Below are 19,006 nucleotides of genomic sequence, written 5' to 3'. Positions count from 1 at the left end.
AATTTGAACAACTTAAAGTACTGCCTTTGATGGCACATTTAGAGAACAAAAGACAAAAGAGAAGCAGAAAGAAAAAATCATTTAAAGACCAAGTGGCCATTGTCCATTGATTGAGAGGTCACACTTTAAATCATTTTGACAGCTGAAAAGGAAGAAGGATATAGTTTTCCCAAAAGATAGTTTAAACATTTTTTTGAAAATAATATAAAGAAAAGGACACCAAAGCTGACCCAGAAATGACTAAGAGATTTAGTTGCAGATATGACCAAAGGACTATATCCAGATAAAGAACATTTAAAAACTGGATGCAGAATAGATGAAGGGAACAACTCACTCACTTGGTATTTTCTGGCTCCTATAGAAACTCTATCTCCCTCTAGCAATATTCTACCTTTCCATTCAGTTTAACCATAATCTTATTTTTTCCAGCATGATCTGGGTTTATGACAACTCCCATTTTTTCTTAGCAGAGGCATTTATTAGATATATTGCTTATGACAAATTCTCTCAAGATTTAGACAGTGAAAACAATAGCAACGCTGAAACCCAGTTTGAGCCATTTTCCTGCTTCATTTTATAAACCCTAAATATGTGCATGTTACCTACCATATTTGCTGTATATTGTATAAAATTGTATTCAAGGTGAATAGTAAAATGAAGTATGATTTCCTTTGCACCTCACAAACTTGTGATCAAACAGGGTTGGCATTTGTGTTACAGCTTGGGAGATTTTTTTCTCAGTTTTATTTTGAAATTTTCAGTGATCCTGCAAGTTGAGCTTTATGCCACATAGACACAGAGAAACCTTTGAAAATGAAAGAATTTATAGGATGATTTATGCAAATGCCCAGTTTTCATCTGAATTACATGTCCATAAGCATGACTTAATGATTTGGTTCTCAAGTTTGGAGTTTAACATGAATTTAATTTATGTCACTTAAATTCATTAATATTCTATTCTCCTTTATGCACTGAGATAATAAAATTGATATGATAATAAGTTCATATAATAACAATAATTTCTATAAAGATTAAATGAGATGATGCTTAGAAAGTCATGAGAATGATGCCAGAAACAGAAAGTCATGAGAATGATGCCAGAAACAGCAGTCATTCAGCAAATGATAAGTGATAGTAGTTATAATAAAAATAAATACAATGTTAATAATAGTAGTAGTAATAGTAGGATTACTAGTCATAGCCATGGTATTTTCATGCTTGTCTTGAATGATCAAAAATATTTTGTAACTTAACTCTTGTTCTTGAACCTCAGGCTGAGCCAACTTTTGCATGAGAATCTTTGCATGTGAGGTGAGGAAGGAGAGCAAATCATAATAAAAATTGCCTCAACTTACATTGCCTTTAGTCCATTACTGATATATTACATGGACTCTCTTAACTCCAAAACAAAGCCCAAGAAAGGAATATTAGAGGAACGTGAGTTATAAATGGCTAAGGCATCTGTAACTGGATTCATCTTAAAAGGGAGGTTGTTCATCTTATGCTTGAAGCCATGGGATGGAAGTGACCTCAGAATATCTCTGGATTCCATGTCCAGCTTCTATGCTATCGTAGGTAGTTCTGTCCTCAGAGGAGTGTCTGTAGTCACTTCAGGTCCAATGCCTTGCAGATCCCTGACCACAGGGAAAAGGGCTCTGGTCTCCTTCATGTCTAGTATAAGTGCAGGAGCAGAGGAAATCTGCTTGGCTCAGCTTGGGTAACGCTCCCACCCTTTGGCAATAATTGCTCTTGGAGATTGGAAGTAGGGTTGGGAGTTGATTTTGGACGTAGGCTTGAGGGTTGATTAGCCTCGTTTATGGTCATGACCATCCTGTGTCCAGGATGGGCTCTGTAGCATCAAGATTGTAAGACACCAAGGAAGACAGCCACTGTAGCATGTAATCAGAGCTCTCCATTTATAGATGGGAAATTAAGGTTCTGAGAGAGTGCGTATAATAACCTTGAGTGTGATAATGGGAATTCAAAGTTGTGTTTCTTTCTCTGCAAAACATATAGTCTGTCTACTGTCTTATGCTGCTCTCATATTTCCACAGGTAATATTTATATAATGAATTCAAGAAATAGACACTGAATATCAGGTTAGGGAATCCATACTGGGTTAAGCAATGTAAGCACTAAGTATTCCCAATTCTCTTGATAATTGAAAACCTTCATTTAATGCTACAAAAAGTTTTACTAGGCTTCATTAAATTTACACAAAACTGACATGTTTTTCTAAATATCCCAGATGATATTCACTAAGCATGCAGCCAGTTGCTGTTTGTCTTTCAGTTGGTCAGTTTTCAACAGCATGCTTAGTGGACTTTGACATTAGTAATGCCTCCCCCAAATCTAGAGAATGTTTGCATTTTCATTCCATTTTCCAGACGATCTCATGGAGCCCCTGAGCAGGGGGTATTGTTGTTCAGTTGCTAAGTTGTGTCTGACTCTTTGTGACCCCATGGACTGCAGCACACCAGGCTTCCTTGTCCTTCACCATCTCCCGGAGTTTGCTCAAGCTCATGTCCATTGAGTCAGTGGTGCCATTCAACCATCTTGTCCACTGTCGTCCCCTTCCACTGCTACTTTTGATCTTTCCCAGAATCAGGGACTTTTCCAGCGGGTCAGCTCTTTGCATCAGGTGGCCAGTGTGTTGGAAGCTCAGTCCCAACATCTAAGCAAAGTATTGGAAGAACCCAGTCTCAGTCCTTCCAATGAATATTCAAGATTAATTTCCTCTAAGACTGACTGGTTTGATATCCTTGCTGTCCCAGGGACTCTCAAGAGTCTTCTTCAGCACCATAGTTTGAAGGCATCAGTTCTTTGGTGCTCAGCCTTCTTTATTGTCCAGCTGTCACATCAGAACATGACTATTGGAAAAACTGTAGCTTCGACTATACAGTCCTTTGTCAGCAAGGTAATGACTCTGCTTTTTAATACACTGTTTGGTTTGTCATGGCTTTTCTTATAAAGAGCTGCTGCTGCTGCTGCTAAGTCGCTTCGGTCCTGTCTGACTCTGTGCGACCCCATAGGTGGCAGCCCACCAGGCTCCCCCATCCCTGGGATTCTCCTGCTGCTGCTGCTAAGTCGCTTCAGTCATGTCCGACTCTGTGCGACCCCATGGACTGCAGCCTACCAGGCTCCTCCATCCATGGGATTTTCCAGGCAACAGTACTGGAGTGGGATTCTCCTAGTGTCTTTTAATTTCACAGCTGCAAAAACCATCCACAGTGATTTTGGAACCTGAAAAAATAAAGTTTGTCACTCTTTCCATTGTTTCCCCATCTATTTGCCATGCAGTGATGGGACCAGATATCATGATCTTCGTTTTCTGAATGTTGAGTTTTAAGCCAGCTTTTTCACTCTCCTCTTTCTTCCTCATCAAGAAGATATTTATAGTTCCTCTTTATTTTCTACCATTAGGGTGGTGTCATCTGCACATCTGAGGTTATTGATATTTCTCCTGGCAATCTTGATTCCAGCTTGTGCTTCATCCAGTCCAGCGTTTCTCATGATGTACTCTGCATATAAGTTAAATAAGCAGGGTGACAATATACAGCCTTGATGTACTCCTTTCCTGATTTGGAACAAATCTGTTGTACCGTGTCCGGTTCTAACTGTTGCTTCCTGACCTGCATACAGATTTCTCAAGAGGCAGATAAGATGGTCTGGTATTCCGACCTCTTTAAGAATTTTCCACAGTTTATTGTGATCCACACAAAGGTTTTAGTGTAATCAATAAGTAGGGGTATATATACATATTAACACATAGATGAACCATTATTATCTGCTTTTTCAGCATTTTTGAACATGATTAAATAACAAGTACGAATTATCTTTGGAACTGTTTTGGAGATCCTTAAAATATCCAAGTGCACACAAAAGAAAACTGTTTAATTCATTGGATTATAAGACCCAAGGTCCATAAATTAAAGAGTCTGAGAGTATCAATTCATTCCTTCTTTGCAGTTTTGCTTTGTTTTTGACCCCTAAAGTCACTGATTTAATCAGTTTTATCCCCCTAGCATTTGACCTTGTTATTTGGTTTTCGTATGAACTCTAAAACCATGTTCTTTCCCCAAGTGCCTCTTGACATATTACAACAAAGTAACACAGTAATAACTAGTCTATTATGCTTTGTGGCATAATCAATAATATAAATAAAGTGTGCCTTGATGTAATTTGCTCTCTGAAATGTTAGTGGTTATACTTTATTAAGCTGTTTATAAGATAAGATTAAGTTTTGCTATAATTACCTGCCTTTTCCTCCTGTGTCTACCATAATATTCTTTACTGTTTCTACTGGATCATTTGTGAATGTTTCCTTTTGTTTGATAAATTTGTATTTTATTGTACAGACTGATGTGATCATCACCCTTTGATTTAATTGCAAGCCTGTCTTAAAATGTATTTACTCTGTTTTCCAAGTGGTTAAGAAGTTCAAATTTTGCATAATCAAAAAAGTTCTTTTTTTAAAGGAACTCAAAGTTAATGTTATCATAATCCTAAATAGATGAAGCAATGGTGAAGAAAACTACAGAGCAAATATGAAATTTAATAATGGCCTTCCAACAGCTTCCCTTTCAAATTGTTAGAAATTCATTAAACAATGGTTGAGCAGCACTGACAATTAAATTACTCTCATATGAGGTATCCAGCCATAATATGAATATTGCATACTACATAGCTCACATTTCTAAAGGGATGTAGACAACAATTGGATTTCAGATAATTAACATGAGGCTTGAGTTTAGTCTCCAGATGCCTCCCACTCTGTTTCCAAGCAAAAATAATTGGGATGTAACTGTAGAAAGAAGGTTAGCATTAAAAATGTTAAAGACGAAAAATATAGAGCTTGTGGCTGCATTAGAAGGAGCTTCCCACACCGTAGAAGTGTAGAGAGGTGGAAGTGGTAATAGGTGCTCACCTGATAGAATTGCAAATATTCTGTGTGCATTAAGCCTTTTAAAGCTCATGTTCTATGAGGAACTCTTTTACCCACAGACAGCCAAGCCATTGGTAAAAGTCATGTCAGATTGAAATCTATAGAGTTTGAATTTAATATCCCTTTTACATAGATCTTGTAATACACATAGCTAAGCATCACCCACATTCTAGCAACTGGATCATTTTTTAATATTCATGATTGGTGTCTGCATATGTCCTCTAAAACAATGAAAAGATACTAGCAAAGATATTTGTAAAAAACAAGACCAAAAAATACTCAGATGAGCACTTCCTGTGACGCTGCCTTATCCTTCTTTGGGTGGAGGCCATAGGAAATGCGAAAATGAGATGAAATGCAGATGTCAGACCTGACGATGGAATAGAAGTTATAGAGAACAGAGTTGGAGGCTGTCTTTCCTGTGGTGTGCTCCCATTAATTGCTTTTTAAATTACAATTTGAATTTTAGAATAGCTTTAGAGGGACTTCCCTGGATATACAGTGATTAAGACTCTGTGCTTCCAGCATAGGGGGCATGGGTTTGATCCCCGGTCAGGGAACTAAAATCCTGCATGCCATGAGGCAGGGCCCCAATTATTAAAAAAAGAAAATAAAGGCAATGCCAATGATATGAAACTGCATTGAAACCATCAAAAAAAGAATAGCTTTAGATTTACATAAAAGTTGTGAAGAGGGTACATCCCTCACCTTCAATGTTCCCTATGCTGAAGAAGACTCTTGAGAGCCCCTTAAACTGCAAGGAGATCAAACCAATCAGTCCTAAGAAAAATCAACCCTGAATATTCATTGGAAGGACTGATGCTGAAGTTCCAGTACTTGGGCCACCTGATGCAAAGAGCTGATTCATTGAAAAAGCCCCTGATGTTGGGAAAGATTGAAAGCAGGAAGAGAATGGGGTGAGAGAGAATGAGTTTGTTGGATGGCACCACCGACTCAGTGGACATGAATTTCAGCACACTCCAGGAGAGAGTGGAGGACAGAGGAGTTTGGCAAGCTGCAGTACATGGGATCACAAAGAATCATACATGACTTTAGTAACTGAACAATGACAACATGATCAATACGTTAATATTATTAATCATAAAACTATGGCATTTATCACAATTAATCAATTAATGAACCACTATTAATGCTCCACAATTAATTAAAGGTCATTCCTTATTCAGATTTCCTTTCCTAATACCCTTTCTCAGTACCAGGATCCCAACCAGGACACCATGTGGCACATAGTTCTCATGTGGTTTAGGCTCCTCTTGGCTGTGAAAATTTCCAAGACTTTCCTTGTTTTGACGACATTGACAGTTCTGAGAGTACTGGTCAGGTATTTTGTAAAAATCCCCCTATTGCGATGTGTCTTATGGTTTACTTATGATTAGACTAGGGTTATGGGCTTGCGGGAGAAAGATCACAGAATTAGCATGCCATTTCCATTACATAACAGGAGTGCATATAATCAGGACGATCTGTTACCTGAGGTCATTCTCGCTCACCTGGCTGAGGTAGTGTTCCTCAGGTCTCTCCACTGTGGCTGCTTCTCCTCACCCACCACCTCCACACTTGACTCTCTGGGAGGAGGGCACGATGGTCCTTCGGTTGGCTCCTGCATTCCTTTGGCACCCTGTCATCACAGCGGGATTTTTTGAGTACTTCAAGCTGCTTCTGGCACATTTTGTATAGTTGACGCCCCATCAATTAACATTTGATGTCCCCACATGTTATATACTGTGGGCATTTAAAGCACAGAGATATTGCATATAATTGATATAAAGTGTCCATAATTAAAATTTATAATTTGCTTAGCTGTGAAATATGCATACAGCTGGGAAAACATCTCCACAATCAAGACAGTGAACAAACCAAAGTTGTCTCTCCTCTACTCTTGCCCTTTCCTCCCTTTTCCTTCCCCATCCATTGACATATACCAATCTGCTTCCTGTCACTAGAAATGGTGATGAATTTTCTAAACCTTCTTTTAAAAATTGGACTGCTTAGTGTATTTTTTTTTCAATAACTTCTTTCACTTGACATAATTATTTTGAGTTTCATCCATGTGTTGTATGTATAAATTAATCCCCTTTCATTGTTGAGTAGATTCCCTTATATATACTGTTAATTTTGTGTAAAATATATGTAATAAAAGTATATATAAAACATAATATATTTATATACTCATTAAATTTTTTTCTCCATTTACCTGTTCGTGGACATTAGGGCAGTTTCCCTGTTTTGGTTTTTACAAAGAAAGCTCTTCTAAATATTTGTGTAGTCTTCTACATTTCTCATGGGTTAATATCCAACATGGGAATGCCTACTTCATATGACCGGACTATGTTTAACTTTTAAGAAACTAATGAATTATTCTTCAAAGTGCTGGTACTGGGAGTTCTCTGACAGTCCAGTGATTAGGACTCCACACTCTCACTGCAGGGGGCACAGGTTTGACCCCTGGTCAGGGAACCAAGAGCCCACAAACTGTGGCATGGCCAAATAAGGAAAAAAAAAAAAAGGATAGTGGTGTCATTTTTAATTTCTAGTAACAGTAGGGGAGTGTTTCAGCTTATCCACTTCCTCATCAATACTTCACATGTTGTTATTATTTGGTTTTCAGCATTCTGATACATGTACAGGGTTATCTCACTGCGACTGAATTGGGGTTTTCTTAATGCTGTTGAGTATCCTGTGTTTATTTTTCTGCTGAACACTTCTTTGATACAGCTTTTGAATTTTTAAAGTAGTGTTCTTTAAAGAGTTTTCTTTTCATTGAGTGTTGTGAATTCTTTTTATATTCTGGATACAAGCCGTTTATCAGATCAGTTCAGTTCAGTTTAGTCATTCAGTCATGTCTGACTCTTTGAAACCCCATGGACTGCAGCTCCGCAGGCCTCCCTGCCCATCACCATCTCATGGAGCTTGCTCAAACCCATGTCCTTTGGGTCAGTGATGCTGTCTAACCATCTCGTTGTCCCTTCTTCTCCTGCCCCTAATCTTTCCAGCATCAGGGTCTTCAAATGAGTCAGCTGTTCGCATCAGGTGGCCAAAGTAGTGGAGTTTCAGCTTCAACATTAGTCCTTCCAATGAACACCCAGGACTGATCTCCTTTAGGATGGACTGGTTGGATCTCCTTGCAGTCCAGGGGACTCTCAAGAGTCCTCTCCAACACCACAGTTCAAAAGCATCAAACACGTGTATGCCTGTGGTGGATTCATTTTGATATAAGGCAGAACCAATACAATATTGTAAAGTTTAAAAATAAAATAAAAAAAAAAAAATAGGAAGTTCCACCTTCTGAGTGGAAGCTCTCATGCCAAAAATAAATAAATAAATAAAATAAAATCAGTACTAATTAGTATCTTTAAAAAAAATCTTATCAGATATTGATTGGTAAATATATCTCAGCTTTGTGACTTATTTTTTCATTCCCTTAGTAGTGAGATATAAAAATCAAAGATCATTGATCACAGAGCACCATAACAAACATCATAATATTGAAAAAGTGCAAAGTGTTGCGAGAAAATCACCGACACGTGGCACAGAGACACAAATGAGCAAGCGCTGCTTGAGAAACGTGCAGCTGGTGCGGGGTAGCACACACCTTCAGTTCATTAAACACAGTGGGGAGCCTAGGAAAGCAACACAAAATAAAATAAACTATGACTGTACTTAATTTTATGCAGCTAAAATTTAATCAATAAGAATGTAAGACTCCAATCTCTCTCCAATGCTATTTTAATTCTAGAATGTATTTTTTACTTGTTTTATACCCCAAACATTTGCTATCATAATTGTTACTGTATTTCTAGCCATAACTGATTTAAATTTACCCAAGTCTTTTGATCACTACTTCTTACATTCCACTCCATCCCTCAAGGTTTAATTTTCTTTGTTCTAAAGCATATATTATTTTAACTCCTACATGAAGGTCTGTTAAAGACAAAGATTCAATCCTTGTCTAAAAATATCTATATTTAACCTACACTATTAACTTTCAAGTTTTAACCAGTTGCTATTTTCTTGTATTACACTGTCATCCAGATTCTGTTGTTTTTGTGAATAGCTAGGTATCAGTGTGATTGTTGATTATTGTAGGTAAATTCTTTTCCTTTTCTATGCTTTTAGGAATTTACCAATATGTGCATTGTCTTGCCTATTTGACCTTTATAGAGTTCACTTTGTGTCCTGATATTTAGAATGTATATCTTTTTTCAATTCAGGAAAATTTTTCTATCAATTTCCCTTTAGATGTTGTCTCTCTCCACTGTTTATTTTTTAAAAAGTCGACAAGGTATGGTATTTCCATCAAGATATATAAATCCATAGAACAAAATAAAGGTCTGGAAATATGCCCCATGTTCTCACCTTTCGTTATGCAAATATTATCAAAGATAATTTTCCTCAATTTTTCCTTTATTTGTTTTAAAAAAGAGTATAATTACAATATTGTGTTAGTTTCTGATGTACAATTCAATGAATCATCTAAATATATATATATATCCCCTCTCTCTTGGACCTGCCTCCCATCCCTCACATCCCACCCCTCAAGGTCATCACAGTTAGCTGAGCTTCCTGTGCTTTATAACAGGTCCCCACTAGTTATCTGTTTTACACATGGAAGTGTATATATGTCAAATCTACTCAGTTCATCCCAACATCTCTCCCCGCTCACCATGTCCACATGTCCTTTATGTCATGTCTCTATGTCTCTATTCCTGCCCTGGAAATAGGTTCATCTGTACCATTTTTCTAGATTCTGCACAAATGCATTAATATATGGTTTGTTTTTCTCTTTCTGGATTACTTCACCCTGTATGACAGCCTCTAAGTCCATTCACATCTCTTCAAATGACCCAATTTCATTCCTTTTTATGGCAGAGCAATATTCCATTCTTTATTTCTCTTAACCTTTCTTTTATATTTCAAGTGTCTCTTTTATGCAGCATTATTTGCAATATACTCAAACTAATTCTGTCTTCAATAGTGTTTATCTCGCCACATAGTACAACCTATATAAAAGCAACTGACTCAAACAGCTCAACTAAAAAGCTCAAAGCCTGTTAAGTTCATGGTTACAGTTCTCTGAGACATACTGGATTGTTTATTTAAAATCTGTTTTATTTAAAATCAGATTGTTTATTTAAAAAAATCTGATTGTTTATTTAAAATCGGATTTATTTAAAATCAGATATAGTGCTCATAATTTTATGCCACCTAATACTTTCAATTGTAGTAAATCATATGGAGTAACAGAAAAATAAAAAATGCCTAGATGTAGAGGATAAAGAAAGGATGACAGAGAGGCACACAGATCTGAAAATATTCTCATGGCCACTAATCACATGCATAAAAGTATAGTTAAGGAGCTATACTATTACCTTATAAGAGAAGGGCTTCCCTGGTGGCTTAGCAGTAAAGAATCTGCCTGCCAAGCAAGAGATGTGGGTTCAATGCCTGGGTGGGGAAGATATCCTGGAGAAGGAAATGTCAATCCACTCCAATATTCCTACCTGGAAAATCCCATGTACAGAGGGGCCTGGTGGGCTACAGTCCATGGGGAAGCAAAGGAGTTGGACAATACTTACTGACTAAATAGCTACAACAACATAAGGGAAGAAAATTGTTGACATATTTTAATCACATGAATGCCAAATTAAGAAACTTTGCATATTTTACAATAAAAATTTGAACATGTGAGAAATCTATTTTAATAGTATATTTATCAGATGTATATGATGTCTTTACTATGAACTTCTCAAAGATAGATTCAGTGTTTATATATATATATATATGTGTGTGTGTGTGTGTGTGTGTGTGTATCTCTGGAATCTTAATCCAGTGACTGTAACACAGTGATTATTCTGTAAATGATAGTTGAATTGAAACAAACATAGTAAAATGACAGGTTTTAGAGTCCAATCTTTTGAAAATGTAATAAAAATATCTTTAAGATTCTAATTCCTCATACCTGTTTCATATATATTTTTTAATATTATAAGGAAATAAAATTGCTATCTAAAATTGCTAAATGACGCCATATTGATATCAATAGTTTCTTCATAACAATTAAAAGATTTGTGTAGACATTAGGTTGTACTATTAGGATATTAAACTATCAATGATGAAGAGTAACATGCATTTCTGATTATGTTATACGTGCACTGAGCTATGCATTTTTCTACTACTAAGATATAAGACAATTGTATTTATTGAAATATGGTCTACAAAGTGAGCTATTTTCCTCTAAATAAATATATCAATGAAACAAAATAAAGAAGCTAAAAAGAGACACACAAATAGAGTCAAATTATTTTTTATAAAGGTGGAGAAAGAATAATCTTTTTTACAAATGGTGACTAAACCACTGAATGCAAAAAAATCATACTTTTCACTGAAAGTTAATACAAAGTGGATTTAACCTAAATGTTAAATATAAAATTATAGACTTCTGGAAGAAAACAAATCAGGACATCTTTGTGACACTGGATTTTAAATTACAGAGCATAAAACCATTAATAAATTAGACTTCACTATTAATAAGATAGTGGAAGAGACTTTTGAGGTTCCCTTGGACAACAACGAGATCAAACCAGTCAATCCTAAAGGAAATCAACCCTGAATATTCATTGGAATTACTGATGCTGAAGCTGAAGCTCCAACCCTTTGGCCCTCTGATGCGAAGAGCCTATTCATTGGTAACAACTCTGATGCTGGGAAAGATTGAAGGCAGGAGGAGAAGCAGGCAACAGAGAATGAGATGGTTGGATGGTATCATTCTCTCAATGGGCATGAGTTTGAGCATACTCCTGGAGATAGTGAAAGTCAGGGAAGCCTGGCGTGCTGCAGTTCATGGGGTTGCAAAGAATTGGGCACAACTGAGTGACTGAGCGATAGTAATTAATAAAATAAAATTAAGTACCAGCATACCTTGTTTCATGATGCTTCACTTTGGCTATTCTTCACTGATATGCGTTTTTTTGAGTTGAAAGTCTGTGGCAATCCTATCTCCACTCCATCTACCAGTATGATTTTTCCAACACCATTTGCTCACTTTATGCCTCTGTGTCACATTTTGCTATTTTGGCAATAGTCCGAAATTTTCATTGTTATTTTATTTATTATGGTTTTCAATTAGTTATCTTCGATGTTACTATTGTAATTGTTTTCTGGTCCCACAAATTGATCCCATATAAGATGCAAACTTAACTGACAAATGTTGTGTGTGTTCTGACTTCTCTCCCACCTATTGTTCCCTCTTCTTGGGTGTTCTTATTCACTAAAAAGATGAAATTGAAATTAGCACAGTTAATATATTTTTTTTTCCTTAGTCAATATCCTTACAATGGCCTGTAAGTGTTCAAGTGATAAGAAAAGTCATGTCTCATCTCGCACTTGAAATGAAAAGCTAGAAATAATTAAGTTTAGTCAGAAAGGAGACCAAAAGCTGAAATAGTCTCAAAGCTAGATCTCTTGCACCAAATAGGCAAATTGTAATGCAAAGGAAAAATTATTGAAGGAAATCAAATGCATTATCCAAGTGAACCCATAAATGATAAAAAAGCAAATAGACTTACTGCTAAAGTAGATAAAATTATAATGGCCTGGATAGAAGATCAAGACAGCCACAGCATTTCCTTAAGCCAAAGCTGAATACAGAACAAGGCCCTAACTAATTCTCTTCAAGTCTATGAAGCTTGAGAGAGATAAGGAAGCTGCATCAGAAAAGTCTGAAATGAGCAGAGGTTGATTCATGATGATTAGGGAAATAAGTGGTCTCCACAACATAAAAGGATAAAGTCCATGGAATTTTCCAGGCCAGAATATTGGAGTGGGTATTCCCTTCTCCAGGGCATCTTCCCAACCCAGGGATCGAACTCAAGTCTCCCACATTGTAGGCAGATTCTTTACCAGCTAAGTCAGCAGGGAAGCCTAAGAATACTGGACTGGATAGCCTATTCCTTCTCCAGCAGATCTTCCCCATCCAGGAATTGAACTGGGGTCTCCTGCATTGCAGGTGGATTCTTTACCAGCTGAGCTACCAGGGAAGCCCCAAAAGTATAAAGAGAAGCAGTAAATGCCAATAATAGAAACTGCAGCAATTACCTAGAAGATATAATTAAGATAATGAATGGAAGTGGCTGCACACATTTCTCAGTGAGGATGAAACATGACTCTATTGGGAACAGATGCCATGAAGGAATTGTATAGCTAAAGAGGAGAAATTGAATCCTGACTTCAAAGCTTCAAAGTGAAGTCACTCAGTCGTATCCGACTCTTTGCAACCCTGTGGACTGTAGCCCACCAGGCTCATCTGTCCATGTGATTCTCCAGGCAAGAATATTGGAGTGGGTTGCCATTTCCTTCTCCATCAAAGCTTCAAAGGACAGGTTAAACCCCTTGTTAGAGGCTAATGCAGCTGGTGACTTACAGTTGAAGCTAATGCCTCACTTGTTATTCCAAAAGTCCTAGGCCCTTAAAAATTATGCTAAATCTACTTTGCTTGTGCTCTATCAGTGGAACAACCAGCTTGAATGACAGTGCACCTGGTTATAACATGGTTTTCTGCATATTTCAAGCTTGTTTGCTGAGAACTACTGCTAAGAAAAAAATTCCTTTCAAAATATTAGTCTAGTTTTGCTCACTGACAATGTTTCCGGTCCCTCAACAGCTCCAATGGACATGGACAATGAAACTAATGTTGTTTTCACGACTTCCTACACAACATTCATTCTTCAGTCCACGGGTTCAGCTGTAATTTCAACTTTCAATTCTTTTTATTTAAAAGACACATTTCATAAGATATGGCTGCTATAGATAGTAATTCCTCCAATGGATTTGGCTAAAATATGGTAAAAACCTTCTGGAAAGGATTCACCATTCTAGATGTCAATAACAATATATGTAATTCATAGGAAGAAATCAAAATATCAACATCAACAAAAGTTTGAAAGAAGTGGATTCCAACACTATGGATGACTTTGAGGGATCCAAAACTTCATTGGAGGAAGGAACTACAGACATAGGAGAAATAGCAAGACAACTAGAATTTAAAATGGAGCCTAACGATGTGAATAAATTGCTGCAATTTCAGGATAAAGCTTTCACAGATGAGGAGCTGCTTCTTATGAATTAGCAAAGAAACTGGTTTTCTTGCGATGAAATCTACCCATGGTGAAGATGTTGAGAAGACCGTGAAAACGACAGCAAAGGATTTAGAATATTACAAAAACTTAATTGATAAGGCAGTGGCAGGGTTTGAAAGGATTGAGTAAATCCTTACAGACACTTCTTTTTGGAAATTCTCTGTTCACTTCTGGTCCTTAAGGAAAACTGCTCTCTCAAAAAACTCTTCATCTTCACCCCACATCATCTTTTCAGCCTAATTTGTCAACACTTCAGTTCTTATTTTGATTACCAGTTCCTCTAGAATGTCTTTCTAGGCTTTTAGCCTATGACACTTGCTCAGTTTGTGACCTTGCTTAAGACCTTGACCTTCACTTTCATCGCCTTCAGCACAGTTCCCTAAAATGATTTTCTTTTCTTCCAAAGAACTTGGGAAGGGCTGTGATGTAAAGGACAATGTGTCAGACTTCCTGCGTCTCCAGACACAGCCTACAGGATAAATAAATGATGGTAGAGTCCCGTGGTTTGAAAGAAATGCTTTCCTCTTATTGAGAGTGTTTAAAAAAATGTTTCCTTGGAGTAGATATTCCTTTGGTACCCTTCATTCTGCCTTGAACTAATTTATTCAATATTCTTTCAACAGTTACTTACTGATCATCTGCAATGTTCCAGGACCATGACCAATGTTGAGATTTCAGTGGTGAAGGAAACAAACATGGCTCTTTTGCTGATAAAGCTTTTTAGAATTTAATAATAAAAATGGTACACATCTTTAACAGCTACTGATAACATGCTTACATTTGCAGAGGACAGCCACTGATTTAAGTGATGTGTTTTGATTCAGCAAACCAACATCAGTGCATACCTCCTTGAAAAGCATTGTGGCTGGAAGTAACATAGATGAATGAGATTCAGTCTCTGCCCTAAAGGACTTATAATCTAACAGCAGATATTGACTATAGAGCTCAAGTGAATGAATTGTACTGTGATAATGTGGCTTGAGTCTGTAAGAGCACAGAGAAGTGAAACATGTTATGAATTGGAAGCTTTGGAAGAATTCGCAAGGAAAGTTGCATGTTGTCTAGGTCTTGAGTCTGAAACTGATTTGTAAAGTGTGTCTTCAGGACACTCTCAGTGAAACATAGAATGAATCAAGGCCTGTGGTAGACAACTTCACTGACTTTTCAGAATTATTAGCCAGCCTTAACAAACATTAAGTATTTAAGGAACACCATAATATTACGTAAAATGTGTCAATGCCTAGAATGTAGTGACAGTTGCTATGGGAATGTGACTCCCTTATAATTGGGATTGTAGGTGAAGCTATTTCTCTATTTTAGTCTTTTGATCAAGTGACATAAAAGTTAGAGTGGTCAATATATTGCTCACGAAAATAATTGCCTCTTCTATAAATTGGTAAAATGCATGTAATTTTTATTTTTTAAAAATCTCCTTCAAAGCAACTTCTCTATTATATTCTTTCATTAATTGCTGTGAATTAGTTTAACCCAAAGTCAATTTACACACTCATGACTCCTGACTATGGATGCAGCATCAGTCATAATTGTATTTTATTCCATTTCATTCGGAAAATTTAACTCTATAGAAACCAATCCCATTATAGTAATACTTAGTCTGTTCAAATATGTCATTGGATGTATTTACAACCCTGATGCAGAGTGTAAATTGCCTGCAAAGCTGTGTGTAATTATGCAACTGCATTTTTCTTCAGAGTTCGTGATCTTGCATCAGACTCTCAGAGGGACCAAGACCCAATAAAGGCTCAAAAGCACTTGAAAATCTTTCCTTTTGCATTTGCCAATTTTGGAAAACTTGAAAAGACTCTACTCACATGTTGTCTTGAAAGCAATAGGAATTATTTTAGAATTTTTTTTCTTATATCAAGAAAGGCAATGTTACCTCTCATGAGACTCACTGCACAACTCCTTCACAATGTCATGTAAATTACTATGGATTGTCAATGGCTGACGTCTGAGATTAAATCCTGTTTGTTTCCATATAGCTGGTATTTTACACAATATGTGCCACATAATTGGGCCTCCATAGATGTAGAAGATTTGGGTGAGAGACATGAGTTACTTTTTCTGTTCAGTGTTGCTTGTCAAGGATGCACTGGCTGCCATACAAGCCCTAATCATGTTGCCTCCACATAATTTGTTTTGTGACTACATCTATCCTGTGACATAAGATACTTAAGTTATAGTAAATGCTTCATAAATATAGATGCCCATTAAACATTTATCAATTAAATCAATTTCTGCAACTGTTTTGGTTTACTTAAAAACAAACAGAATAATGGAGATATTTCACCAACAAATATTCTATTATTTGTAACACTATTTTCCTCCTTCAAGATTCATTTTGTTGTCCTTTAATATTATAGAGTTGCCAGTGGGGAGTCTGAGCTGAAATGCTTACCACATGCGTCTGGAACTACATTGTAATGAAATCAGCAGAAGTGAGTCTCAGTGCATTTTCATCATAATTTAAGACCTGGTTGAAGCATGATGAATGGCCCTTGTCTCTGATCATTATACGAGCTGAGCAGTACTATGTCACTCATGTCTTCCTGTTGTACTCTTGGAACTGCCATGGGGGTAGCAAATGTACAATAAATACTCTGCTCGATTAAATTTATATTTCAGAAAAACTCAGTGTGTTTTTCAAGATATAGGAGTAGCAAACTTAAATGTAGACTCTAGGTGACGAAAAGACTTTACTGAGCACGCTCAGCTCTATGTCTCGTTTTATGGTTCAGGAGCAAAGACCCAGATACGTTGAATATTTTCACCAGGGTGATATTCAGTTCCTATTTGACCCAGAATTAGAACACAGGTTATTAACTCATCTAGTCCTTGCAAACACAGTTATTTAGTGAGAGCAATGTTCTGAGCACTGAACTAAGGATAGATTAAGTTAAAAGGCAAATTCTGCTCTAAAGGTCTTGGAATCTAATTGGAATGACTAATGTATTAATAACAATTGCAATGCAGAGCAAATGAAAGAGCTCCAATAGAGGTTATGTATAAGGTCCATAGTGTTTTTTAGAATTATTTGCAATGTTTGAGAAAGTCAGGGATGTGTTGTTTTTGTTTTCTAATGAAAAAATATCTTTGTACAGTATTGCCAGAAAAACTACAGAATATCCAGCCAAAGTATAATGTTTTCCAGTGTATCCCAAATGTGAAATTCAACTTTAACTGACATCCTGTATTTTTATTTGCTATATCTGAAAACTCATTTGTTGTTGATGGCCATTCCTTATTTGAAGACTATGAAGTCATTGATGCTTTGAAACATGTTTTTGTTTGAACTTAGTTGCCATTATTTTATTTTTTATTTTAAAGAACTACTTTTTAAAACTACTTTAAAGTTTATTAACTATTCTAAGTAACTTGTATGTCACAGATTTTTACAAACTTAGGTGTTTAACTTCCCAAATAATGGCAACTTTTTAACTCTCATATTGCATAAATTGAGGAATTGTAATTTTCAGTTAATTATTTTTTAACCCATATTCTTTCTTACAGGATTCCATAAGAATATTCCCATGATCCACACATTCAACCTTGCTGGTTGAAAACAAGAACTATTTACAATAAGTGAGACATGAAAGCGATCTCTAAATGTTCATCTACAGAGGAATGAATAAACAAAAAAAATGGTATGAACCCTCTGCCAATGCAGGAAACTTAAGAGATACAGGTTCTGTCCCTGGGTGGGGAAGATCCCCTGGAGAAAGAAATGGCAACCCACTCCAGTGTTCTTTCCTGGGAAATCCCGGAGACTGAGGAGCCTGGAGGGCTACAGTTCCTGGGTTGCACACAGTTGGACACCACTGAAGGAAATTAGCATGGCCCAGCATGGTATATATGCAATAGTATTCTACTCAGTCATAAAAACAGAATGAAATAACGCCATTTGCAACAATATGGATGAACCTAGAGATTATCACGGAGAAGGCAATGGCAACCCACTCCAGTACTCTTGCCTGGAAAATCCCGTGGATGGAGGAGCCTGGTAGGCTGCAGTCCATGGGGTCGCGAAGAGTCAGACACGACTGAGCAACTTCACTTTCATGCATTGGAGAAGGAAATGGCAACCCACTCCAGTGTTCTTGCCTGGAGAATCCCAGGGATGGGGGAGCCTGGCGGGCTGCCGTCTATGGGGTCGCACAGAGTTGGACACGACTGAAGCGACTTAGCAACAGCAGAGATTATCATACTAAGTCAGACAGAGAAGGACAAATATTGTGATACCATTTATACACCAAATCTAAAACATAATACAAATGAACTTACAAAACAGAAAGATGCTTACAGACATGGTGTGAATGAGTCTCTCACACATCACAAATTTAAGGTGATCAAAGGAGAAGGGGGAGGATAAATTAGGAGCTTTGGATTAGGAGATACAAACTACTATATATAAAACAGATAAACAACAAGATCCTAATATATAGCATGGGGAACTATATTCAGTTTCCTATAATAAACTACAATGGAAAAGAATACGATGAGTATATATGTATAACTGAATTGCTTTGCTTTATAAGAAACTAATACAGCATTGTAAATCAAATATATTTCAATTAAAAATTCCCATAATTTGTAGCTGATGCTGTGACATAATTTTTAAATTAAGGCATTCTATAGTTTTGAGAGTAGAGAGAAGGAAATCCAATACTGAGAATAATTTTTGATTGTTAAGTTTCATGAAGATTCCCACAGATTATATATGGAAGCAAATGAAACTTTTCTCCTTCACTCTCATGAGAAGTATACTAGGCACACACACACATAAACACATATATGCATATATGTATATAACACCATTATGTATAACACTGTATTTTTCATTCTAAGACTTTGACAGTCTTATGGTACACCATAAAGTTAAAAGGCA

The 19,006-nt window shown here is 36.6% G+C and overlaps 1 long non-coding RNA gene across 2 annotated transcripts in view; it reads left to right on the top strand.

Annotated features, from left to right (window-relative positions):
* LOC133258067 (uncharacterized) overlaps window positions 1-18,386 on the top strand; it is a 77,608-nt gene extending 59,222 nt beyond the window's left edge. For both annotated transcript variants that reach the window (XR_009739790.1, XR_009739789.1), the window contains 2 exons: window positions 16,485-16,559; window positions 17,632-18,386. This is a non-coding gene — a long non-coding RNA (uncharacterized LOC133258067). The remainder of the gene's footprint in view (window positions 1-16,484; window positions 16,560-17,631) is intronic.
* Window positions 18,387-19,006: the final 620 nt, after the last annotated feature.

The sequence above is a fragment of the Bos javanicus genome, chromosome 12 (genome assembly GCF_032452875.1).
Source record: "Bos javanicus breed banteng chromosome 12, ARS-OSU_banteng_1.0, whole genome shotgun sequence".
Taxonomy (NCBI): domain Eukaryota; kingdom Metazoa; phylum Chordata; class Mammalia; order Artiodactyla; family Bovidae; genus Bos; species Bos javanicus.
The sequence above is the reverse complement of the archived record's forward strand: the minus strand, read 5'-3'. Positions and strand labels throughout refer to the sequence as shown.